General features: G+C 39.8%; 1 pseudogene; it reads left to right on the forward strand.

The window, feature by feature from the left end:
- Positions 1–26,104, forward strand: part of LOC118841268 — a 49,120-nt pseudogene extending 23,016 nt beyond the window's left edge.
- Positions 26,105–26,969: the final 865 nt, after the last annotated feature.

Here is a 26,969-nt window from a genome sequence, read left to right on the forward strand (position 1 = left end):
CCCAAATTATCATTCCATTCTCTTCTAGCTCCAGATGCTGTAATTTTACTCTCTATTCTCTGGCCTAGACCATGTTTCTTTGTGCTCAGCTAGTTGGACAACTAGATGGCTCATAGGATAGAGTACCAGGCCTGGAGTCAGGAAGACTCATCTTCCTGAGTTCAAATCTGGCCAGACACTAGCAGTGTGAAACTTGGGCAAGTCATTTAACCTTGTTTGCTTCAGTTTCCTTATCTGTAAAATAAATTGGAGAAGAAAATCCCAAACCACTCAGATATCTTTCCAAAGAATACCCCAACAGGGGGCACAAAGGGTCAGGCAAGAATGAAAAAAAATGAACAACAGCAACACAGGAAAGAAAAAAAAGAAAGTAAAAGTATCTCTTGATATATAAAACTTGCAAACTTCTCAAATTGTGTTTTACTTAGCACTATTCTCACTTAACTATAAATAGGATATTGACTCTCCTATGCTGTACCTAAACATCCTTGCCAGAACTCAGCATGAGGGAAGCAGCATATTTTAAAGGTAGGGGGACCTGGAGTTGAGAGTCAGAAGGCCAGATTGTAGTCTCAGCTTCAGCCACTGTCTCACTGACTTCGGTACAGACATATTACTGATCTGAACCTCAATTACCTTATCCGAAAAATGGAGAGAAGCTCTTTTGCATTAGCAATTTCACAGGCTTGTTATGTTGGTCAAAGGAAATAACATGGATGAAATCTAAACACTAGTACTATGTATAGAAATGTAATCAATGTTTATTGTTGCCTTCTAGATGCCTTTCCTTCATGGATAGAATGTAGTGGGGTATAGTGGGAAGATCGTGGTCTCTCAAGTCTGATGACCTAGGTTTAAATCTTCACTCTCTCACCTATGAGACTTTGGCAAAGTCACTTAGCCTTTCCATGCCTTAGTTTATTGACCTGAAAAGTCAGGATGCTGGACTACATGGCTCCTACAGTCCCTTCCAGCTGTAGATACTTGATTTCTCTTTAAACATCTCTCCTTGCTATTTGCTTCACTCTATACACAACCACCCTACCACAGGCACTTGTCCCCTCTCCTCTGCACTATTGCTAGAATGTTCTAATGTGTTTGTCCTTTTACACAATGTGCTTGAAAGAAGAAAGAATTCCCTGAAATCAAAGGTCACTTTTTCACAACTAGAAACAACAACTGAGGACAAGGCAGATAATGTGGAAAGAACAGAACAGGTATAGGAGAAAAACATTGAGCAACCCTGGTTACACCTAACCTCTATCCTTGTGATGGTAGATTTTGGTGGAAAATACTATCACATTATTGTATGCATTTCCAATCTTTTCCAGGTATTCTGGAGAGTCAGGTAGATGCCTCTCCTAAATTCTTGTAATATTACTGAATGATATAAAAAGGGATGATAACTTTGAATACTTCCCTTGTCTCTATTTCAGATCTGAGTGATGAGGAAATCCTGGCCCAATCCATTATCTTCATTCTTTGTGGCTATGGAACCACCAGTGCAGTCCTTTCCTTCATTTTTTACAATCTGGCCACCCACCCTGAGATCCAGCAGAAACTTCAGGAGGAGATACAGGCAGTTCTACCAAACAAGGTGAGAGAATGAGAAGAGTGCTATTCATACCACCCTCCCAACTTACTTACTATTCATCCATTTGCCTCATCTCCTAGAAGAAGATTTGTTCAAATTACCTGTGCTGAGTGTTTGCCCATTATTGAGGCCTGGCCAGGGTTTGATAAGGCAAAGATATGTTAAAACACCATAAATTTACAGGGAGTTCTGCTTGTTGAGAAGGAAATATGTCAGGAAATAATGCCAAACCTTGGAAACATACTGAAACACCCCACTAGTCCACTGTTCATCCAGTCATTCATTGCTGTTTCTCAATTTGCTGGCAATTATTTCTCATCTCTTCAGATACTAAATATTTTTGTGAGTTGGGTCTCCTTTCTACTCCTCACTTACTCTCTTTCTACTTTCCTCCTTTCATGTTCTGTTGTCTTATCCCTTGCTATTGCCCCCCTTCCCTACTCTCCTCTCATCTGCTCTGCTCAAATTGTTATTCAGTCTCTGATGTGACTGATAAGAAGGGTTAAACACCATTTATGGTGTCAGAAGATAAGAAGTCTTATGAATGGATTTTGGAGTTTTTCCCTGCCAAAGAATCTCTTTTTTTTAATGCACTGGGATCACTTGTCTCCATCTGTCTTGGACCAAGTAGGATAATCCCCATTATGGAACACTTAAATAGCCATTTCCCTATGAAGTTAAAGATATCCTTGAGAACGTATTGGAATAGTACACTTAAACAGTAATGAGTTACCAAGCTAGACTGGTGACAGTAGGAAGGAATAGGAGATAATGTCTCGTTGGCCAAATAGCAATCCATATCGGAGCCCTTAAAATGGTTCTGTGATTCTCCCAAACACACTTCAAGTCCTTTAATGTTCTCTAACCTATGTAGAATTGTCAGAATACGATGATATGATCAGGGTTGTTCTCGTACGTAGCTAACTGTCAATGTTTCCTGTGGTGAGCGATGCTGGGAAAGCCCCTCTGCCCCAACTCCAAGTATCTCTTCTAAATTCTACCAGTATAGATTCATGCCTTTGAATCTTTTCTGTCGTAAAAAACCTTGGAGGGATAAAATGCTAAACTGTTATGAAATAAGACCAGAGCATCCTAACATTGATGGTGAGCTAAGAGTGAGGACTTCTAGAGTCTGGATAGAAGTTAGTCATTTTTGGAAGGATAAGCAGAGATGACAAGAAGTGGAAACTGGGGAGCAATGAAGACACAGATAAGCCTTTCTCAGGTGTCAAGTATATCTAAAGTAAATTTGACTGAGGTAAACTTGGTCTACTATTACACGATAGATTTCATAGTTGGCCTGTTTTGTTCCAAGGGACAACCCGGAAGAATGGAAGAAAAATATTCATCTTAGCATAACTTTCCTCTACTGAGGTTCAATATTTTTGTCATAGGCACAAAAGGGCTCAATTTATGGAAACTTTTATATAGATGCAAATCTCATGTTTGCATATCTCAGAAGTTTTAGTCATTTCTTTTTCATGTTCATATAATAACAAATAAATAATAAAAATTCATCTGTAGCTTTCCTCCAGAAGGTATTACTGTAACATCTGGTAACCAGATGTACAATGGAGTTAGTATAGACTCATTTTGAGACTAAGAGAGTAAAGGTAGATGTGATATGTCATCTTTGTCCTTAGAACTTAGTACTTAGAACTGCATGTTCTCTTCCCAGAAAACAGTCACATATGATGCCATTGGGCAGATGGAGTATCTAGACATGGTGATACATGAAAATCTCAGGCTGTTTCCCATAGCTCTCAGGATTGAAAGGGTTGCTAAGAAAACTGTTGTGATCAATGGACTGAAGATTCCTAAAGTCACAGTGGTGATGACCCCATCCTTTGTCCTTCATCGTGACCCCGAGTATTGGCCAGAGCCAGAGGAGTTCCGCCCAGAAAGGTAAACACTTATTTCAACATGATCAATTGAGACAGTTTGTAGAATTTATTTGGCAGACAAAAAACAGGCTTCGAATCCTGCTTTTGTGTCTTGCTTTCATTGATGACTCTGGGTCCATAACTTAAATTTCCACAACAACCCTGCATAATGCCTGCTGTAGCTATTTCTGTAGCTTGGATATAGCACTTCAGGCATTCTAGTCTCTATTTTATAGATGAAGGAATTGAAGCTTATATACAGAAAGTGACTTGTATTAGCCCTGTTGCTAAGAAGTGTTAGAAGTGTGTTTTGAATACTGGTGTTTGTTATATTTTCCAAGTTGAAAAATGAAGGTTTAAGCTTTATGCAAATTGAGATCCCTTCCATCATTAAATTCTCTAAACTTTGACTCTTAATTACTTATTTTATAGGTTTTCTTTTTGTTTTAAATTTATTTATTTATGTTCGTTTACCACACACGGTTCTACATAGTTTTGAGTTCCAGATTTTCTCCCCTCCCTCCCCCCTCCCTCCCCAAGACGGCATGGAATCTCATATAACTGTCATGTATAACTTCGCATTCAATTAATTTATGCACTAGTCAAGTTGTGGAGAAGAATTTTGACCAAAGGAATGAATCATGAGAAAGAAGAAACAGAACCAAAAAAAAAAACCAACCCAAAAACAAAAACAAAAGAGAAGCAAAAAAAGGCAAGCATGTAGTGTGCCTCAGTCTGTATTCAAACTACGCAGTTCTTTCTCAGAATGAAGATAGCATTCTCCATCGTGAGTCCCCTGGAGTTGTCCTTGCCCCTTTAGGTTGCTGAGAGAAGCGCAGTATGTCAGGGTTGGTCCTCACGGAATCCACATATCTGTGGCTGTGCACAACGTTCTCCTGGCTCTGCTCCGCTCACTCAGCATTATGTCGTGTAGGTTTTTCCAGGTTGTTATGAAGTCTGCATCATCCCCATTTCTTATGGCACAATAGTATTCCATCACCTTCATATACCACAGCTTGTTCAGCCATTCCCCAATTGATGGGCATCCCTTTGCTTTCCAATTCTTGGCTACCACAAAGAGAGCTGCTATAAATATTCTTGTACATATGGGTCCTTTTCCCGCTTGTGTGATTTCTTTGGGATACAACCCTAGAAGTGGTATTACTGGGTCAAAGGGTATGAACATTTTTTTTTTTAATGCAATTTATTTGTTTAACATATTTGGTTTTCAGCATTGATTTTCACAACAGTTTGGATTACAAATTTTCTCCCCATTTCTGCCCTCCACCCCCACTCCAAGATGGCGTATATTCTGGTTGCCCTGTTCCCCAGTCAGCCCTCCCCTCTATCACACCCCTCCCCTCTCATCCCCTTTTCCCTTCCTTTCTTGTAGGGCAAGATAAATTTCTACGCCCCATTGCCTGTGTATCTTATTTTTTAGTTGCATACAAAAAGTTTTTTTGTTTTTGAACATCTGATTTTAAAACTTTGAGTTCCAAATTCCCTTCCCTCTTCCCTTCCCACCCACCCTCCCTAAGAAGTTGAGCAATTCAACCTAGGCCACATATATATTATTATGTATAACCCTTCCACAATATTCATGTTGTGAAAGGCTAACTACATTTTGCTCCTTCCCAACCCATCCCGCTTTATTGAATTTTCTTCCTTGACCCTGTCCCCTTTCCAAAGTGTTTGTTTTGATTACCTCCACCCCCATCTGCCCTCCACTCCATCATCCCCCTCCCTTTTATTTTTTTTTTTTATCTTCCTCCCTCTTCTTTCCTGTGGGGTAAGATACCCAACTGAGTATGTATGGTATTCCCCCTCAGGCCAAATCTGATGAGAGCAAGGTTCACTCATTCCCCCCTCACCTGCCCACTCCCCTCCTCTCCTAGAACTGCTTCCTCTTGCCACCTTTATGTGAGATAATCCACCCCATTCTATCTCTCCCTATCTCCCTCTCTCAGTAAGTTACTCTCTCATCCCTTAATTTCATTTTATTTCTTTTAGCTATCTTCCCTTCATCCTCAACTCACCCTGTGCCTGCTCTCTCTCTTTTACATATATATATATATATATACACATACATACACATACATACATATACACATAGATACATGCATACATACACATTCACTTATATATATACATAAACATATATATATGCATATATATATATGCATATTCCCTTCAACTACCCTAATACTGAGGTCTCATGAATCATACTCATCATCTTTCCATGTAGGAATGTAAACAAAACAGTTCAACTTTAGTAAGTCCCTTGCAATTTCCGTTTCTTGATTACCTTTTCATGCTTCTCTTGATTCTTGTGTTTGGAAGTCAAATTTTCTATTCAGTTCTGGTCTTTTCACTGAGAAAGCTTGAAAGTCCTCCATTTTATTGAAAGTCCATATTTTGCCTTGGAACATGATACTTACTTTTGCTGGGTAGGTGATTCTAGGTTTTAATCCTAGCTCCATTGACCTCCGGAATATCGCATTCCAAGCCCTTCCATCTCTTAATGTAGAAGCTGCCAGATCTTGGGTTATTCTGATTGGGTTTCCACAATATTCAAATTGTTTCTTTCTGGCTGCTTGCAGTATTTTCTCCTTGATTTGGGTGCTCTGGAATTTGGCAACAATATTCCTAGGAGATTTCTTTTTGGGATCTATTTGCGGAGGCGATCGATGGATTCTTTCAATTTCTATTTTGCCCTGTGGCTCTAGAATATCAGGGCAGTTCTCCTTGATAATTTCCTGAAAGATGGTATCTAGGCTCTTTTTTTGATCATGGCTTTCAGGTAGTTGTAGTAGGAGGGCAGAGTTTATAATCTCAAAGAGGATCATAAACATGTCTGAAAGGTTCGGAACCGCCGGATATAAGAAACTCTCAAAGTAGAAGGCAGAAGAATCAAAACATATATTTAGGCTCCACAGTAACCAACCCATGAACCAGCAACCCCATTTTGATATATTGATCAAAAGCTTCCAGGCCCAATAAGTACGTCTTGAAAGAGTAACCAGGAGGCTACAGAGAAGCATGATTGCATAAAGCAAAATCATGCTTCCCCCTCTATGGTAAAAAGATTACCCACTGGCCTGAAGTCTTTGTTCAGCTTCCTCCCGTAGGTCAGCTCTGCTACTGGCAGCTCCTGCTTCAGCTGTGGCTGTGGCTGTAGCTGTGGCTATAGCTGTGGCTGTAGCTGTGGCAGCCTCTGGCTCTAACGGGAGCTGCTTTTAACCATCCAACTTCTGCGGGGGTGTAAGGTACGCCAGGGAAAGCACAGGTTCTTTCAATCTGCTTAAGCAAGGTGAAGGGGTTGACCGGGAAAGCACAGGTTCTTTCCATCAGCTTAAGCAAGGGAAGCAAGGTGAAGGGGCCGACAAGCTTACTCCAGTCCAACATACAAACAGCATTCAGTTCAGGGGAAAAAGCCAAACTAGTCAAGGGCACTTGTTGACTAAGTGCTAAGGAGCCCATTTTTGGTTGCCAATACACTCCACCCCTTGTTATAGGATACATAATCTAATCAGCCATGTATCCTAGAACATACATCGTGATCCAATTACAAAGGAAACTAAAACATATCATTCATTATAAAGCAAAACATATCATTTGGTGACATTCCTAAATATTGGTTTATGATTCAAATGTGATCCACCCCTAGGTCCCAGCAAGATAATCTCTTCAATCAATCATCCCAAAAATAATTATTAATAATTCAAATGTCCACCCCTAAATCCTTGTATCCATTACATAGGATCAATAATATCATAATAATAAAACAACATAGCAAAGACAACACAAAATAAGTAAACATAGAACACTATCATCATTCCCACCCCCCTTGAATGATTGGGGCTCAAAATCTTGGGGTAAGGGGTGAAGGTCTCATTTTCCATAGCTTCTTCTTGCTGAAATTGGTTGTAGAGATGGCCCTGCCCCCAAAAAGTCCCATTCCAGAGGTCAGTTCTTTAACGAGCTGGCAGGAATTCCAAGAATGCTATGTGCTTAGGCAGTCACCAGAAAGTGCAGGGTGCTTAAGCCTAAAGGAAACAAAACTAGCAACAAGGTTAGCCAAAACAAAGGACAAAAAGAGTAGACAAGTATGGACTATTATTCTTCAAATAAAATCATCTCAAGTTTGGTTGAGATTTCAGTTATGCAAAGATCCAACATCAGAGCCAAACTCAGGTGGGAAATGTTTCTTTTCAAAAGGAACATAATGAGGAAGCCAAGAGGATCCCACCCTAGATAGAGACTAAGATTGTCCTCTCGGCCTTTCCCCAGATGTACAAGGAAACACAATGGGAAAATTAAACTAAGAGGATCCCATCCTAGATAGAGACTAGGATTGTCCTCCCAGCCTTTCCCCAAATGTACAAGTTTTCATCCGTTAATCACACAAGGTTACCTTTCCTCTGAGTGGCTAATGGCATTTACCAGCATCAGCCATACCTGTGGAGTCTGTGAATCTATTATTATAACCTATTCACGGTAAAATATATGGTTCAGGGGTACGATTTGGTAATTATGTTCCCCTGAATAGACAACTGTTACAGTGTTGTCCTTCCCATGGGCTATAACTTCTGCAGCCTTTGGAATATCATCTGGCTTCCGTTTTACCCATACCTTAGCTCCTGACTTTATTCTATCAATGGAGCAAGACCCTTTTGCCCCTCTAGTAGTTATTTTGGGAGGAGGGTCAGTTTTCACAAAGGGTATTTTTTCACAGGGGATAGTAATCACTTGAACCATCCTATCATTTCTACAAAATTGTACAGGTTTTTTACCCATATTCTGGAGTGTCACAACAATTTCTTTTTGATAATTAGAATCTATCACTCCAGCCAATACATATATTCCTTGAGCCGCTAATCCTGGTTTAGGTAATATCCATCCAAGATGATTCTTGGGGATTCTCATACATACTCCAGTAGGGGTTTTTCTTATCTCTTTCCTATTTAACCTAAAATTCTCTATACAATGTAAATCATATCCTGCTGAACCAGGTGTTCCTGGACTTGGTAGTGGGACATCTTCCCTCACAGTCCAAAATTCAATGTTTTGGATCTCACATGTTTGCTGTTCTCTGATCTGCAGATTTGGGGTCATCATTCTGGCTAGAGGTGTACTCCCCCCTAAGGGCCTGTTATTCAAATTACGTAAGGCAATGGACAAATTATCCTTCCAATGTCGATATGAATTATTTGAGCTTAATTTTCTCAGCTGTTCTTTCAACAATCCATTCATTCTTTCAATTAGCCCAGATGCTTGTGGGTAATATGGAATATGATATATCCATTCTATATTATTCAACACACAATATCTTTTCACTTCTTTGCCCTTGAAATGTGACCCATTGTCACTTTGAATCTGCATTGGGGTTCCATAATATAAACTTACAATATCTAGAGTTTTACAGGTGTTTTTCTGAGTTGCGTCTTTATAAGGACAAGCCACTAGTACACCTGAATAGGTGTCAACACACGTACATACATATTTACATCCTTTATCCTGGGGTAGTGGGCCAATATAATCTATCTGCCAAATTTGGGCTGGAACTTTTCCCCTTGCTATTTCTCCAGTAACTATCCTAGGAAGAGTTCGTTCTTTTTCTAATTGGCATATACAACACTCCTCTGTTATTTGTTTTAACAACGCATGAGAAATACTGATACCTCGATCCTGTGCCCATCGATGGGTGGCCTGGACCCCTAAATGGCCAGCAGTCTGGTGGACCCATCTTGCTAAGGCTGGGTCATCAGTTGGAGTCGGAGTAGGGACAATACATTCAGTAGCAATCTTTGCTAGTCGATCCGCATGTGCATTGTACTCACGTTCTGGTGTGGTCAGGGTTGCATGAGCATCAACATGAAAAACTGACAGATCTGTAACCAAAGACATGTCCCATATATTTTCCCATAACTCTTTACCCCAAACTTGTTTGCCATGAATCTCCCAATTCTGATTCCTCCATATAGGCATCCACGTAGCTAATCCATTAGCTACCGCCCACGAGTCAGTAAATATATGACACTGTCCTCCTTTCTCTGCTCTGATGGCCTGATGCACTGCCATCAGTTCAGTATATTGGCTACTTCCACCTATCCCAGAACTTTCCAGAGTTCTCCTTGTACAGGGGTTATAGGCTACTGCTTTCCAATGTCTCTTCTGTCCTAAATATTTTGCTGTCCCATCAGTAAACCAAGCATGTTTCTTCTGTTCTTCATTTAGTCCGTCATATCCATTATTCCATTTCACTAAGGATGGTACAATCTGTTGCTTAGATTCAAGGGGCTTTTCATTGCTCTCAGTATCAATGTTCGCCACAGATTCATGTAGAGCAGAAACTCCATTTTTGCCTGCTCTGGACCTATTCTGAATATACCACTTCCATTTGATTATGCTTGCCTCTTGTGCATGTCCAATTCTGTGAGAAGCTGGGGTACTCATTACCCAAGTCATAATTGGAATTCCAGGCCTTAATACCACTTCATGACCCAGAGTTAGTTGCTCAGTTTCTACTAAAGCCCAATATGCAGCTAACAGCTGCTTCTCAAAAGGTGTATATTGCACTCCAGATGAGGGCAGTTTCCTTGACCAAAAGCCTAAAGGTACACTTCGGCTTTGTTGTTTTTGCCACAGACTCCAATTTGCATAGTCATCTTGTACAGTCACTTGTAACTCCACTGGCCCATTTTGCATAGGCCATAAGTCTAGAGCTAATTGGATAGCAGCCTTTGCTTCCTCAAAAGCTCTACTTTGTTCAAGTCCCCAGTCAAATTCATATTTCTTTCTGGTGACTTTATACAAGGGTTTTAAAATCTGTCCCAAATGTGGGATGTGGTGTCTCCAATAACCAAACAGCCCTATGAACTTTTGGGCCTCTTTCTTATTGGTAGGGGTGGGAAAATCCTGGATTTTTTGTCGAGCTTGTGGGAGAATTTCTCGCAGTCCTCTATTCCACTGTATCCCCAAGAATTTTACAGTTTGAGCTGGCCCTTGAACCTTTGCAGGGTTGATTTCCCATCCTTTGCTTTTCATATGGTCAATTAATAATGCTAAACTCTCCTCCACCTCCTTTATATTCTTTCCCTGTATCATGATGTCATCTATGTAATGTGTAAGCTGTACACCAGGTAACTTTAATTCATCCAAATGTTCAGCTACAATCCTGTGGCAAATAGTTGGGCTATGAATATATCCTTGCGGCAGGCGTGTAAATGTATACTGTCGGCCTTGCCAAGTAAAAGCAAACTGATTCCATTGCTTGGGGTCTATTGGGATCGTAAAGAAGGCATTGGCCAAATCAATAACTGCATACCAAGTCCCTTCACGTTTTTGTATTCTCTCTATTAAAGTAACCGTGTCTGGGACAGCAGCATACAAGGGAGGAGTCACTTTGTTCAGCTGTCTATAATCTACTGTCATCCTCCATGTCCCATCTGACTTACGGACTGACCAGACAGGGTTGTTCCATTGAGTAGTTGTAGGGACTAACACTCCTGCCTCAACACATTCTCTTATAGTGTTGGCAATTTCAGCTTGCCCACCTGGCACACGATATTGCCTCAAAGTAATTATTTTAGAAGGTTCGGGCAAAGTGATTGGATCCATCTTGATTTTCCCCACTAAGACTGCATTAATGCCCATTTTCCTCACAGCAAATTGGTATTTCCCTTCGGGTAAATTTAAGGTCATACCCTTCAATATGTCTATTCCAATGATGTATTCGGGAATAGGCACAATAACCACACTATATTCTTTCTTGGGCAACTGTCCAATTTTCATCATTAATTTAACTTGCCTGGCTGATATTTCAGTCCCTCCTAGTCCTGTAATGGTAATAGGAGTTCCATGGCTGAACTTGTCTGGATTTCCATAAATAAGGGTGGCCTCGGCCCCAGTATCTATTAATGCCTCAGTTACCGTACTTGACCCATTTTTCCAATATATGGTCAAGTTAATGTGAGGTCTGCAATCCAGCCTGTGTATTTCCTTAATTTGGACTGGGGCTCGGCCTGTTCCCTAGTATTCCCTTTCATGTGATTCACTTGGGTTTGAAGGTTCAACATCTGTAGTATTTGCAGGAGCAGTTCTTATTTCCCTATCTCTCCTGTTATCAAGGCCTTTATCTCTATACATTCTATATAATTCATTGGTTGGAATTCCATCTATCATTTCAAAACCTACCCCTGCTCTCAATAAAGCAGTAAACATTTCTTTCCTTGTTACTCTCCTTTGGCGCCAAGTTTGCTGGTTATTCACCCTTCTCTCTCGAGGAGATCTATCCCTTCCCCAGTCACCTAAGTCATGTAACTGTAAAATCTTATTTATCACTGTTGTAAGATGGCTCCCTACTTCTCCAAGTAATAAATTCAAAATTAGTTGTTTATAAGCAGGGGGAGCTGTCCTAATTATTAAATTCCTATGAGGCAGTCCCATTGGATCATTGTAATATTTGTCTGCAGTTCCTATCATAATGGCAGTCTTCATTACCTCCTCCTTTAGTCTCATGATACAATCTCTAAGTGAAAACCAGGATCTGTGCTCAGTGGGCCACATAGAATCAGTAGCATATCTCTTATTGCATCCCACAGCGGCTAATGCCAACAGAGTAGTCCTGCTATCACCATCTCCTTGCTGATGATGTTCCCTAAAAGCTTGTTGAACTAGAGGATCATGGCTGATACCTATGAATCTCATACAGTCTGTCCTATCTACTGATATTCCACTGGCACCTTGATCACTGAGTCTTACCATCCAAGATATCAATGGTTCTCCTATTCTTTGGCTGAATCTACTCAAAATATCTGTGACCTCTTGCGGTGAGAAATCTTCCTGAATTTCCCTTGTAAATGAATCTTCACCTCGGGTTTCTGTCTTCCTCCTTTGTATGGGTCGAGCCCTTGTCTGATCATTTAACCATCTCCTGTTCTCTGTGTGAGGCACATCCTGAACCCCAGTAGTGTTTTGTGCCTCAGCCCCTAACATTGTCTCATTTTCCCCCCACTCACTTCCTCTGCCACCATGGCTAGGACGAAGCAGGCAGTCAGGCTCTTTCTGGGCTGGGTTGAAATGCACTCTGGGCTTTTTTGGTCTCCTGTTGCTCTTAGCAACATTAATAGAAAAGTTCTCATTTGAGTCAGTTTGGTCTCCTGCTATCTGAGATTCCCCTTCTTGCTGTGGGGTAGGAGTGCCCCCATGTCTTTCACTTAATCTCAATCTTTCGTATACTAGCCGGTAGGCTGATAACACTATCCAGCTTTGCCTAGATAGTGATGCCCCTGACTGAATCCCAACTTCTTGTAAACACTTTTCTAAATCCCTAGGATCTCCTCTCCGTAGCCTTGGTTCCCAGTTTTCACAGGGTCCAGCTTTTTTAGCCAATTCTTTTGCTAGGGAGGAATAAAATGGATCCTCCCATCCTGGGATATTCATCTCTTCCTCTGGAATTGTTCTGCTTCTAAATAGAGATCTTATACCTAGCGATCCCATCCTCGTCGCCAAATGTAGTAGGAGGGCAGAGTTTATAATCTCAAAGAGGATCATAAACATGTCTGAAAGGTTCGGAACCGCCGGATATAAGAAACTCTCAAAGTAGAAGGCAGAAGAATCAAAACATATATTTAGGCTCCACAGTAACCAACCCATGAACCAGCAACCCCATTTTGATATATTGATCAAAAGCTTCCAGGCCCAATAAGTACGTCTTGAAAGAGTAACCAGGAGGCTACAGAGAAGCATGATTGCATAAAGCAAAATCATGCTTCCCCCTCTATGGTAAAAAGATTACCCACTGGCCTGAAGTCTTTGTTCAGCTTCCTCCCGTAGGTCAGCTCTGCTACTGGCAGCTCCTGCTTCAGCTGTGGCTGTGGCTGTAGCTGTGGCTATAGCAGCCTCTGGCTCCAACGGGAGCTGCTTTTAACCATCCAACTTCTGCGGGGGTGTAAGGTACGCCAGGGAAAGCACAGGTTCTTTCAATCTGCTTAAGCAAGGTGAAGGGGTTGACCGGGAAAGCACAGGTTCTTTCCATCAGCTTAAGCAAGGGAAGCAAGGTGAAGGGGCCGACAAGCTTACTCCAGTCCAACATACAAACAGCATTCAGTTCAGGGGAAAAAGCCAAATTAGTCAAGGGCACTTGTTGACTAAGTGCTAAGGAGCCCATTTTTGGTTGCCAATACAGTAGTCCAATAATTTTTAAATTATCTCTCCTGGATCTATTTTCCAGGTCAGTGGTTTTTCCAAGGAGATATTTCACATTGTCTTCCATTTTTTCATTCCTCTGGTTCTGTTTTATAATATCCTGATTTCTCATAAAGTCACTAGCTTCCACTTGCTCCAATCTAATTTTTAAAGTAGTATTTTCTTCAGTGGTCTTTTGGACCTCCTTTTCCATTTGGCTAATTCTGCCTTTCAAGGAATTCTTCTCCTCATTGGCTTTTTGGAGCTCTTTTGCCATTTGAGTTAGTCTATTTTGTAAGGTGTTGTTTTCTTCAGTGTATTTTTCAGTATTTTTTTGGGTCTCCTTTAGCAAGTCATTGACTTGTTTTTCATGGTTTTCTCGCATCCTTCTTATTTCTCTTCCCAATTTTTCCTCTACTTCTCTAACTTGCTTTTCCAAATCCTTTTTGAGTTCTTCTATGGTCTGGGGCCAGTTCATGTTTTTCTTGGAGGCTTTTGTTGTAGGCTCTATGACTTTGCTGTCTTCTTTAGGCTGTATGTTTTGATCTTCTTTGTCACCAAAGAAAGAATCCAAAGTCTGAGACTGAATCTGGGCGCGTTTTCGCGTCCTGGCCATATTCCCAACCAACTAACTTGACCTTTGAGTTTTTCAGTGGGGTATGACTGCTTGTAGATTACAGAGTTCTATGTTCTACGTTTGGGGGGGAGGTGCCAGCTCTGTCAGAGCCGCACTGCTCCTTCCCCAAGGACCCCCAGTCCAGACTGGGCTCAGATCTTCGGCAGGCTGTGCACCCCTGCTGTGATCCGCCACTTAATTCCCCCCACCAGGTGGGCCTGGAGCCGGAAGTAACAACAGCTGTAGCTGCCCCACCTCCACTGCCCCCGGGGCTGGAAGCCAAACCGCGAACTCCTTCCACTCCGGCAGCTTTTCCCACTAACCTTCTCCGCAGTCTTTGGTGTTTGTGGGTCGAGGGGTCTGGTAACTGCTCACGTATTCAGGGCGCTAGGGCCCCCTCCGCCCGGCTTCTGGACTGGATCGTCCACGTCGCTCAGGCTGGGCTCTGCTCCACTCCGTTCCCAGCTCCCAGCTCCCAGCTGCCAGCTCCGTGTGGAATAGAGCTCACCCAGAGACTATCCGGGCTGTCCTGGGCTGGAGCCCTGCTTCCCTCTGCTGTTCTGTGGGTTCTGCCATTCCAGAATTGGTTCAGAGCCATTTTTATAGGTTTTTGGAGGGACTCGGGTACGGAGCTCACTCTAGTCCGTGCTTAGCAGCCGCCATCTTGGCTCCGCCCCCGGGTATGAACATTTCTATAGGCCTTTGGGCATAGTTCCACACCGCCCTCCAAAATGGCTGGATCAGCTCGCAACTCCACCAGCAATGCAACAATGTTCCAATTTCCCCACATCCTTTCCAGCATTTATCATTCTCCTGATTTGTTATTTTAGCCAATCTGACAGGAGAGATGTGGTATCTAAGAGTTGTCTTGATTTGCATTTCTCTAATCAGCAGCGATCCAGAGCATTTTTCCATATGCCTGTAGATAGCTTTAATTTCTTCCTCTGAAAACTGCCTGTTCATATCCTTTGACCATTTCTCAATTGGGGAATGGCTTGTATTCCTATATATTTGGCTTAGCTCCCTGTATATTTTAGAAATGAGGCCTTTATCAGAGATACTAGTTGCAAAGATTTTCTCCCAATTTTCTGCTTCCCTCCTAATTCTTGTTGCATTGGCTTTTTTTGTACAAAAACATTTCAATTTGACATAATCAAAATTATCCATTTTGCATTTTGTAATGCTCTCTATCTCTTGTTGGGTCATGAATTCTTTACTTTTCCATAAATCTGATAAGTAAACTATTCCTTGCTTTCCCAAATTACTTAGAGTATCAACTTTTACTCCTAAATCATGAACCCATTTTGACTTTATTTTGGTATATGGTGTAAGATATTGGTCTATGCCCAGTTTTTGCCCTACCATTTTCCAATTTTCCCAACAGTTTTTGTGAAATAGTGAATTATTAGCCCAGAAGCTGGCCTCTTTGGGTTTATCAAAGAGTAGATTGCTAAACTTGTTGATTTCTCCTACTTGTGTACCTATCCTATTCCACTGATGCACACCCCTGTTTCTTAACCAGTACCAGGCAGTTTTGATGACTGCTGCTCTGTAGTACAGTTTAATATCTGGTGTGGCTAAGCCACCTTCTCTAGCATGTCTTTTCATTAATACCCTAGATACTCTAGACCTCTTGTTTTTCCAAATGAATTTTGTTATTATTTTGTCCAGCTCAGTAAAATAATTTTTTGGTAGTTCGATTGGTATGGCACTGTATAGATAGAATAATTTAGGTAAAATTGTCATTTTTATTATATTAGCTCGGTCTAACCATGAGCAAGTGATATTTCTCCATTTATTTAGATCTGATTTTATTCGCGTGAAAAGTGTTTCATAGTTATGTTCATGTAGGCCCTGGGTTTGTCTTGGCAAATAGACTCCGAAATATTTTATAGTGCCATCAGTAACTTTGAATGGAATTTCTCTTTCTATCTCTTGCTGTTGGGCTTTGTCAGTAATGTATAGGAATGCTGAGGATTTATGTGGGTTTATTTTATATCCTGCAACTTTGCTAAAGTTGTTTATTATTTCAAGTAGTTTTTTACTTGATTCTCTAGATAAATCATCATATCATCTGCAAAAAGTGATAATTGAGTTTCTTCTTTTCCTATTCTAATTCCTTCAATTTCTTTTTCTCCTCTTATTGCTACAGCTAAAGTTTCTAGTACCAAATTGAATAATAGGGGTGATAATGGACATCCTTGTTTCACCCCTGATCTTATTGGGAGTGCATCTAGTTTATCCCCATTACAAATAATGCTTGTCGATGGTTTTAGGTAGATGCTATTTATAATTTTGAGGAAGGTTCCACTTATTCCTATGCTTTCTAGTGTTTTTAATAGGAATGGGTGTTGTACTTTGTCAAAGGCTTTTTCTGCATCTATTGAGATGATCATATGGTTTCTGCTAGTTTTGTTGTTGATATGGTCAATTATGCTAATAGTTTTCCTAATATTGAACCAGCCTTGCATTCCTGGAATAAACCCTACCTGGTCATAGTGTATTATTTTCGTAATGAGTTGCTGCAATCTTTTTGCTAATATTTTATTTAAAATTTTTGCATCAATATTCATTAGAGAAATTGGTCTATAATTTTCTTTCTCTGTTTTGACTCTACCTGGTTTGCGTATTAGTACCATATTTGTGTCATAAAAAGAATTTGGTAGGACTCCTTCTTCACCTATTTTCCCAAATAGTCTACAAAGTATTGGAATTAGTTGTTCTTTAAATGTTTGATAGAATTCACATGTAAAACCATCTGGCCCTGGAGATTTTTTCCTAGGGAGTTCATTGATGGAATGCTCAATTTCTTTTTCTGATATGGGGTTATAAAGAAATTTCACTTCCTTCTCTGTTAGTCTGGGCAGTTTATGTTTTTGTAGATATTCGTCCATATCTCTAAGGTTGTCAAATTTATGGGCATACAGTTGGGCAAAATAATTCCTAATAATTGTTTTGATTTCCTCTTCATTAGAGTTGAACTCACCCTTTTCATTTTTGATACTGGTAATTTGATTTTTTTCTTTCTTTTTTTTAATCAAATTGGCCAAAGGTTTGTCAATTTTATTGGTTTTTTCATAAAACCAGCTCTTTGTTTTATTTATTAATTCAATAGTTTTCTTGGTTTCAATTTTATTCATTTCTCCTTTGATTTTCATTATTTCTAATTTGGTATGTAATTGGGGGTTTTCAATTTGCTCTTTTTCTAGCTTTTTCAGCTGTATGCCCAGATCATTGATGTCCTCTTTCCCTATTTTATTCATGTAGGCATTTAGGGATATAAAACTTCCCCGAAGAACTGCTTTTGCTGCATCCCGTAAGTTTTGGTATGTTGTTTCATTACTGTCATTCTCTTGAATGAAATTACTAATTGTTTCTCTGATTTGTCCTTTGGCCCACTCATTCTTTAGAATTAAATTATTTAGTTTCCAATTAGTTTTTAGCTTATTTTTCCATGGCTCTTTATTAAAAATGATTCTTATTGCATCATGATCTGAAAAGGATGCTTCGACTACTTCTGCTTTTCTGCACTGGATTATGAGGTTTTTATGCCCTAGTACATGGTCAATTTTTGAGTATGTGCCATGTACTTTTGAGAAGAAAGTATATTCCCTTTTATCTCCATTCAGTTTTCTCCAGAGGTCTATCATATGTGCCTTTTCTAAAATTCTGTTTACCTCCTTCACTTTTTTCTTATTTATTTTGAGGTTAGATTTATCAAGTTCTGAATGGGGGACATTGAGGTCTCCCAATATTCTCATTTTTCTGTCTATTTCTTCCTGTAACTCCCTTAACCTCTTTTCTAAGAATTTGTATGCCTTACCACTTGTTGCATATATGTTAAGCAATGACATTGCTTCATTGTTTTATATGTTTATATATATATATATATATATATATATATAGACAGGCACAGGGTGAGTTGAATATGAAGGGATGATATCTAAAAAAAATAAAATCAAATTCGGGGATGAGAGAGGAATATGTGTAGAGAAGGAGAAAGGGAGAGATAGAATGGGATAAATTATCTTGCATAAAAGTGGCAAGAAAAAACTGTTCTTTAGGAAGGGAAGAGGGGTCAGGTGAGGGGAATGAGTGAATCTTGCTCTCATCTGATTTAACCTGAGGAGAGAATACCATACACACTCGGTTGGGTATCTTACCCCACAGGAAAGAAGGAGGAAGAAGATAAAAAAGGGGGGATGATAGAAGGGAGGGCAGACAGGGGGAGAAGGTAATCAAAAAGAAACACTTTCGAAAAGGGACAGGGTCAAGGGAGGAAATTCAATAAAGTGGGATAAGTTAGGAAGGAGCAAAAAATAGTCTTTCATAACATGAGTATTGTGGAAGGGTTTTACATAATGATAAGCATGTAGCCTATGTTGAATTGCTTGCCTTCTTAGGGAGGGTAGGTGGGGTGTGAAGAGGGGAGAGAATTTGGAACTCCAAGTTTTAAAAACAGACGTTCAAAAAGAAACAAAAAAAGTGTTTTTGCATGCAACTTCGAAATAAGATACATAGGCAATGGGGCATAGAATTTTATCTTGCCCTGAAAGAGAAGAAGGGAAAGGGGGATGGGAGGGGAGTGGGGTGAGAGAAGGGGGGGCTGACTGGGGAACAGGGCAACCAGAATATATGGTATCTGGGAGTGGGTGGGAGGGTAGAAATGGGGAGAAAATTTGCAATTCAAACTCTTGTGAAAGTCAAAGCTGAAAACTAAGTATATTAAATAAATTATTTTTTTAAAAGAGAAATACAACATGGATACAACCTAAATCCTGTTTATATTTTTTATACCAAACTCTGAAGGCTGACAAAACATACTATGTGTTAAGAATTAAGTTAAGTGCTGTAGATAGAAATTTTAAAAAAAAGATAGTCTTTTCCTTTAAAGAGCTCACAATCTAATTGGTGAAGATACAAAAAAAAGAAGTTGAAAACTGGGGTGATTGGAAGTGACAGAGAAGGTACCTAGAACAGAAGGATGAGAATGGTAGGGTCAAATATAGGGAGTGGAACTGGTGGGATAAGGAAGAAGAAGTCATGAATATCCAGGGAATCAATGAAAAAAAATGGGTAAGAAAGGAGCTCAGCCAAAATTCAAACTATACTGCAATAAAAACATATTTTAAAAACAACAACAACTTGGTATTGGATAACAGATAAAGAGTTTTATTAGTGGAAAAATTTAGAGATCAAGTATAGAGAAACAAATGAGTGTGGTAACCGTTTTTTAATAAAAATGAAGATCCCAGATTTTGGGGCAAGAACTGAGTATCCAATAAAAACTGCTGGAAAAGTAGACTAGAAAAATAAAACAGGTATATATCTATATCTTGAAGGACAAAGCAGAATAAGCTCAAAATTAATAAATGATTAAGATACAAAGTATGATATCACAAGCAAATTAGAAGAGTATGGACAAATTCCTTGTCAGATGTATGCATAAGGGGCGAGTTCATGACCAAATTAGAGATAGAAATGTTCACATAAAATAAAATAAAAAATTTTGGTTACACAAACTTGAAAAGCTTTTCATGAATAAAACTAATGCAACTAAAATTTGAAAAAAGAAACTGGGAAAATATTTACAGGAAATTTTTCTGACAAAGATCTCTTTTCTAAGACATGCGGGGAATTTAGCTAAATTTATAATAACAGTACCATTTGTAGATCGATAAATGGTCAACGGATGTGAGTAAGCAGTTTTCAGAGAAATAAATCCTGCTATAACAAATAATATACACAGTGCTCTGTCACTAATAATTAGGGAAATGTAAATTAAAACAATTCTGGGGTACCATTGTGCACCCATCAGACAACCTGTGTTGACAAAAGTGGGAATTACAAACATTGGAGGGACTGTGGGTAAACAGGTACATTAGCACTCCATTGGTGGAGCAGTGATTTCATCTAACTATTCCACAAAGCAATTTGGAAGTATGAACAAGAAATTATTCATCTGATCATAAGTTTATAATTCTTCAATATATAATCTAAAGAAATTAAAGAATAAGGAAAATGTACAGAAGCTCTATTTGTGATAGCAAATAATTGGAAACTGAGGGGTTAAACATGAATTGGGGAATGGCAGAACAAGTTCTGGTACATCTCTTTGGTAAAAACAATACTGTGCTGTAAGAAAAGGTGAAGGAGATATTTTCAGAAAAAAGCTGAAAATCTTTCTTTGAAGTGATAAAGATTTAGGTGAGCAGAATCAGGAAAACAAATTAGGCAATCTCAATATTGTAAATATATTCTACTTAAACATCTATTGAACTCTGACAAGCAATATGACCAATCACATACAAAGGACTCATGATGAAATATGCCATCCAGCTTTAGGCAAAGAGCTGATGTACTCAGAGTACAAATTGAATCATACTTTTAAAAAAAAATATTTATTTAATTTATTTAATATATTTACTTTTAAGCATTGATTTTCACAAGACTTTGAATTACATATTTTCTCCCCATTTCTACCCTCCCACCCACTCCAAGATGGCATGTATTCTGGTTGCCCCATTCCCCAGTCGCCCCACTCCCCTCCCATCCCACTTTCCCTTACTTTCTTCTAGAGCAAGATAAATTTCTATGTGCCTTTGCCTGTGTGTATCTTATTTCCTAGTTACTTGCAAAAAATTTTTTTTGAACATCTGTTTTTAAAACTTTGAGTTCCAAGTTCTCTCCCCTCTTCCCTCCCCACCCACCCTCCCTAAGAAGGCAAGCAATTCAACATAGGCCACATGCATATCATTATGTAAAACCCTTCCACAATACTCATGTTATGAAAGACTAACTGTGTTTTGCCCCTTCCTAACCTATCCCCCTTTATTCAATTTTCTCCCTTGACCCTGTCCCTTTTCAAAAGTGTTTGTTTTTGGTTACCTCCTCCCCCTATCTTCCCTCCCTTCTATCATCCACCCTTTTTATCTTCTTCCTCCTGCTTTCCTGTGGGGACACCCAATTGAGTGTGTATGTTATTCCCTCCTCAGATCAAATCTGATGAGAGCAAGATTCACTCATTCCCCCTCACCCGCCCCCTCTTCCCTTTCTGCAGAACTGAATTTTTTTGCCACTTTCATGTTAGATAATTTACCCCATTCTATGTCTCCCTTTCTCCCTCTCTCGATATATTCCTCTCTCATCCCTTAATTTAATTTTATTGTTTTAGATATCATCCCTTCATATTCAACTCACCCTGTGCTCGCTCTCTCTCTCTCTCTCTCTCTCTCTCTCTCTCTGTCTCTCTCCATCTCTCCGTGTGTGTGTGTGTGTGTGTGTGTGTGTGTGTGTGTGTGTTTATTCCATTCAGCTACCCTAATAGTGAGGTCTCATGAATCATACATCATCTTTCCATGTAGGAATGTCAATAAAACAGTTCAACTTTACTAAGTCCCTTGTGATTTCTCCTTCTCATTTACCTTTTCATGATTCTCTTGATTCTTGCGTTTGAAAATCAAATTTTCTATTCAGCTCTGGTCTTTTCACTGAGAAAGCTTGAAAGTCCTCTATTTTATTGAAAATCCATATTTTCCCTTGGAGCATGATACTCAGTTTTGCTGGGTAGGTGATTCTTGGTTTTAATCCTAGCTCCATTGACCTCTGAAATAACATATTACAAGCCCTTTGATCCCTTAATATAGAAGCTGCTAGATCTTGTGTTATTCCGATTGTTTTTCCACAATACTCAAATTGTTTCTTTCTGGCTGCTTGCAATATTTTCTCCTTGATCTGGGAGCTCTGGAGTTTGGTGACAATATTCCTAGGGCTTTTCTTTTTGGGATCTTTTAGAGGAGGTGATTGGTGGATTATTTCAATTTCTATTTTACCCTCTGGCTCTAGAATATCAGGGCAGTTCTCCTTGATAAATTCTTGGAAAATGATATCTAGACTCTTTTTTTGATCATGGCTTTCAGGTAGTCCAATAATTTTTAAATTTTCTATCTTGGATCTATTTTCCAGTCAGTGCTTTTTCCAATGTGATATATCAAATTGTCTTCCACTTTTTCATTCCTTTAGTTCTGTTTTATAATATATTGATTTCTCATAATGTCACTAGCTTCCATTTGCTCAAATATAATTTGAAGTTAGTAGTTTCTTCAGTGCTATTTTGGACCTCCTTTTCCATTTGGGTAATTCTCCCTTTCAAAGCATTCTTCTCCTCATTGGCTTTTTGGAGCTCTTTTCCCATTTGGGTTAGTCTATTTTAAGGTGTTATTATCTTCAGTATTTTGGGGGTCTCCTTTAGCAAGTCACTGACTTGTTTTTCCTGGTTTTCTCGCATCATTCTCATTTTTCTTCCTAATTTTTCCTCTACTTCTCTAACTACCTTTTCCAATCCTTTTTGAGCTATACCATGGCCTGAGACCAGTTCATGCTTTTCTTGGAAGATTTTGATATAGGCTCTTTGACTTTGTTGACTTCTTCTGGCTATATGTTTTGGTCTTCTTTGTCACCAAAAAAGATTCCAAAGTCTGAGAATGAATCTGAGTCCATTTTCCCTGCCTGGCCAGGTTCCTGGCCAACTACCTGACCTTTGAGTTTTTCATTGGGGTATGACTGCTTGTAGAGTACAGAGTACTTTGTTTCAAGCTTGAGGGGCTGGGCTGTTTTTTTTCAGAGGTATTTCTATACAGCCAGCTCTGCCACACCAGCCCTTCTTCTCCCCCAAAAACCACCAACCCCACCAGGGACTCAGATCTTAAGCAGGCTCTGCAGTCCTATTCTGATCCACCACTTAATAACTCCCACCAGGTGGGCCTGGGGCCAGAAGCAACTGCAGCTGTAGTTCTGTAGCTATACCATCCCCATTACCCGCTGGGGCAGTGGATGAACCTCGAACTCCTTTCACTCTGTCCCTGCAGCTTTCTCCACTAACCTTCTTTGTTGTCTTTGGTGTTTGTGGGTGGAGACGTCTGATAACTGCCATGGCTCACAGATTCAGGGTGCTAGGGCCCGTTCCACCCAGCTTCCGGTCTGCTCCCCTCTGCTCCCAGCTCCGTGCATGATAGACTTTACCCAGTGACCATCCAGGCTGTCCTGGGCTGGAGCTCTGCTTCCCTCTGCTATTTTGTGGTTCTGCAGCTCTAGAATTTGTTCAGAGCCATTTTTCATAGGTTTTTGGAGGGACCTTGGGGGTAGCTCTCACAAGTCCCTGCTTTCCAGCCTCCATCTTGGCTCCACCCCCCGAATCACACTTTAAAACTTCCTTTTTAATTTTTGGAAGTGGGATAGAAGTAATGTGGGAAATTGTTACCACCAATATACATAATTGTAATTGGTTTTGCTTTTTTTTTGCCTTCCCAATAAGAGTGGAAGGAAAGGATACAGGAGAGAATTTGAAAACAAAAATAAAATACAATTGAATAGAAAAAAGAACAGTGGTATCATGTCTTGCATGTGGAATATGTCAATTACGTTGTCCTCTGACGTAGCAATATTCAATACAAAATACTGTGCCAGTCACAGCCTCCATCTTTGAGACATTACCTTAAAAAAAGAAAATATTTAAAGAGCAACCAAGATTGGCAGGGAGCTTTATTCTGTGCCATCTTAACATTAACTGAAAAAATTGATGATGCTTTATTTGGGGCAGAGACAGTTTAAGCAAGTCTGGTAGCTGTATTCAAACGTTTCAATGTGTAACACTGATGAGGGATTGGAATTGATTTGCAGGGCAGCAGAGAACAGAATTAAGACTAGCCATGGAAGTAACAGGATGGTAGATGTTGGCTTTATGGTAGAAAAAAATTCTTAAGGATCAGAACTACCCAGAATTGAAGTCAGGTTGCCTCAGGAAGTAGAGGATTCTCCTTCTTTGGAGGTCTTCAGAGAAAGACTAGGTGATGCAGTGGATAGAGTGCCAGCCCTGGAGTAAGGAGGATCTAAGTTCAAATCTAGCTTTAAACACTTAGTAGCTGTGTGACCTTGGGCAAGTCACTTCATCCTGCTTCTCTGAATTTTTCCTCTGTAAAATGAGCTGCAGAAGGAAAGAGCAAACCACTACAGTATCTTTGCCAAGAAAATCATGAAGGGTCAGATAAGATGGAAATCACTCAACAACTAATAAGAGAAAAGCTGGATGAATTCTTGTTTGGCCTGCTGCAGAAAAGATTTTTTTTCATGTATTTGATGTGGAAAGAAGGCCTTTCAGGTCCCCTTTACCTCTTAAATCATATGATTATGCAATTAAGGAAAGAGGATGAACAGATTTTGTTTTCCTATCAGTAGCTAGGAAGCTAGCACTTAACTACTACCTGAGGTTTTTTATTTGCTTTGGGATCATGTCTCCATCCTTGGTCAGCATCTAGGGTTTGGTCACATTGTGAAGCTTCCATAGAGACTTCCTTTCAGGAATATTTCACTGTGGATGATTAGAGAACATATGGTGGACAACCCATTCACCTCAGAATTGCCTTTATATCTCTTCCCCTTCTGATTATTGACAAGTAGACTATACCATTTATGTCTTTGGTCTTTGCCTTGATTCTAATGTATTTCTATTTTTTCCTTTACAGATATGGGAATTGGATGCACGAGGTCTTTAAGGATCTTGGAATTCCAGGACTATCACCTCTTCTTTTCCCTGGAACTGTTCTTTCTTATTGCAAAGTAAGTTTTTATAGAAAATGTTACTTTCTTTGCACCATGGAAAGAGCATTTGCTCTTGGCTCAGGAGACTTTGGTACAAACACCAGGTCTGATGCTTATTACCTATGTGACTCTGACCAAATAAATTATTCTTTTTAGTACTAAGTTTCCTTATCTGTAATAGTAGGAGTTTGAATTTTGAGTTCAAGGTGTGTGATCTTGTGATTCTATGTAAGACCTCAGATTTCCCAAAGATAAATTATAGTGTATTTGTCCCTTAGTATTCTAGGATGGAGTGTGTAGTAGTATTTATGCCCTCTTTTCATTGGACAAAATACTTCATTAATTAGTCTTAGGCACTGAATATTTTATACTAAATTCTGCCTGAATGGTTTTCACTGTTATCAGTACTCTGGCAGATTTAGCCATTGATTTGAAAAGAATTTCCTTTTGAACCTAGTACCCTAGGTCATTGAAGGGATAACAAGTAGACCTGTGATTTAAGTGGCATAAGAATCCCCATGTGAAGTAATGATTATTACCACCTGTTGCAACAATTCAGCTAGCAGCTGTTGTGGATCTGTAAAACCAACAACAACCAGCACACAGAATGCGGCAAGCCCAGATTTGTTTGATCTGCTTTACTAAGGAAAGCAACATTAAGGGCTTAACAATCTTACTTTAATCCAGCATACAAATATCATTCATTTGGTTCAGAGGAAATAGCCAGCACAATGAACTTCAGAGCAAATACAAACAAATTACAAACATCAACAGACAGACCTTGTCTGATTCAAATCTCAATGCATACTTACTAGAGTTTAACAAAGTCCATACATCTGGGTTTACAAACCGAAGGGCTATTAACTACAGCTGCCCAGAGTCTCTACATCAGCACACCACCAAGAGTGAGAGCCCCAAGCAAATAGTTCTGTTCTCTTTCATGCCCACACAGGCTTGGCACCTAATAGATAGGGATTTGGGCCTGGGGCTTAGCACCTGATAAGACTTAATGAAAGACACCCAACTTAATTTATATTACACCACCTTACTTTTTCCATAATTTTCATAGATGCCAACACTACGATACCGCATGTACCGCAGGATAACCAGAGGAAGCAGCAGATGGTAGTTGTTGGAAACACCACATACTTCACTGTAGCCCCAGGAAAACAGGCATCCTCCAGCATCCAGACTTCCACTTGTTTCAGCATAGCCATGGGCAAATAAGGAAATATCAACCCTACAAGCATCTAAGCATAGAGCCAGAACAGTATTTGGCCCCCACCAGGTGCTTCAGCAATATTCCTGTGCAGATAGGTAGAGGGCAACTCTCTGGTTGCCTAAAAAAACAGTCAGGTCAGCACTCAGTCACCACTACCAGCTTAAGTATAGCCCTAGGGAAACTGGCATCCAGTGGTGGTCAGATCTCCAATGTACTTCAGAACAGTGCAGGGCAAACAGGCAGCCTCCAGAGGCCTGACTTCTATTAAATTCTTTGTAGCCCTGGGGAAATATAGAAACACCCCAATGGGCACAGTGCATGCCAGACACTACCACTAGGACCTTGGTTCTTTATCAAGTAAGCTGCCAAACCACTATGTTCTCCAGCAGCACCAGGCACCCCCTACTTCACCCCCTTAGCACAAAACCAGACATAAGGGTCCCCTGTGGCCCTCAGGGCAACATCCGTGCAGGATCAGGTAGAAAGTCAGGGAAGTCTGAGACAATGACCCTTCTGCTCTGGGAGTAGTCCTCAAATTTCAAAGAAAAGAAAAAGTCCAGAAAAGATGGACAAAACCCAACAAAACAAGTATCTGACCATAGAAAGTTATTATGGTGACAGGGAAGACCAAGACACAAACTCAGAAGAGGAAAAATATGTTAATACACCTATGTACTCTGCCCCCAATGGGAAATGGTCTCAAGCTCATAAAACTCATGGGTGAGCTCAAAAAAAGAGTAAAATAATGATATAAGAGAGGTAGAAGAAAAATTGGGAGAATAAATGGGAGTGGTGAAAGAGGATTATGACAAAATTCAATAGCTTGGAAAAAGAAAACAACAGCTCAAAATGTAGAACTGGCCAAATGAA

Source organism: Trichosurus vulpecula, chromosome 1, assembly GCF_011100635.1.
Source record: "Trichosurus vulpecula isolate mTriVul1 chromosome 1, mTriVul1.pri, whole genome shotgun sequence".
Taxonomy (NCBI): Eukaryota; Metazoa; Chordata; class Mammalia; order Diprotodontia; family Phalangeridae; genus Trichosurus; species Trichosurus vulpecula.